Genomic DNA, 834 nt, shown 5'->3' on the forward strand with positions numbered 1-834 from the left:
TGGTTCTCAACCCTTTTACACCAAGTACCACCTCAGAGAAGAAAAAAAATAGCAGATATACAAGCTCGAGCTTGTAGATCTGCTATTTTTGAAAAATCGTGAAAATTTGAATTTTGACCCGATTCTATAAGTGTCTTTTGAATCCTTCTAAGGTTTTTTGAAAAACCTATGTTTCTTTGTCAGCAATCTGGCCAGCCATCGTCAAAGAAAAGGTCCTTTTCACTTAACTGGAGCTCAGTTAGTCTGTTCTCTTGAGAGACAACTATGTCAGTGGTGCTCAAACCTTTTCATGTGAAGGACCCCCAAAATGATGGCCACGGACCCGCATCTCAAAATATCTAGTTCCAGGGACCACCCAGAAGCAAAATTTGAGTTACAACCATTCGCTTTGAAAATACATATATTCAAAGATTTGCACACATTTTCACGACTTTTTCAAAAATAGCAGATCTACAAGCTCGCAGCGCGGCACTCGGTGCCGCGCTGCGAGCTTGTATATCTGCTATTTTTCACTGGTTAAAGCATTCAATAATTCTAGGCCTAAATGGGTTTTAATGTCTCTGTGTAAATACGGTCATTCTGAGGCATGTTCAGCCATAATCTCACTCTCTCTCTCTTTGTTCGCCGCTCTCTTTCCAACAGTCGCTGACACACCCACCCCGCCTCCCCCTCCCCCTCCGGACGACCTGCCCCTGTTTGACGACTCCCCGCCCCCTCCGCCCCCCCCTCCCGTGGACTACGGGGAGGGGGAGGAGGACGAAGAGGAGGTGGACGACGTGGACGCCGCCGTGGTGCACTACAACGACCCCTACGCCGACGGAGACCCCATGTGGG

Source organism: Nannobrachium achirus (genome assembly GCF_963921795.1).
Source record: "Nannobrachium achirus genome assembly, contig: SCAFFOLD_481, whole genome shotgun sequence".
Taxonomy (NCBI): Eukaryota; Metazoa; Chordata; class Actinopteri; order Myctophiformes; family Myctophidae; genus Nannobrachium; species Nannobrachium achirus.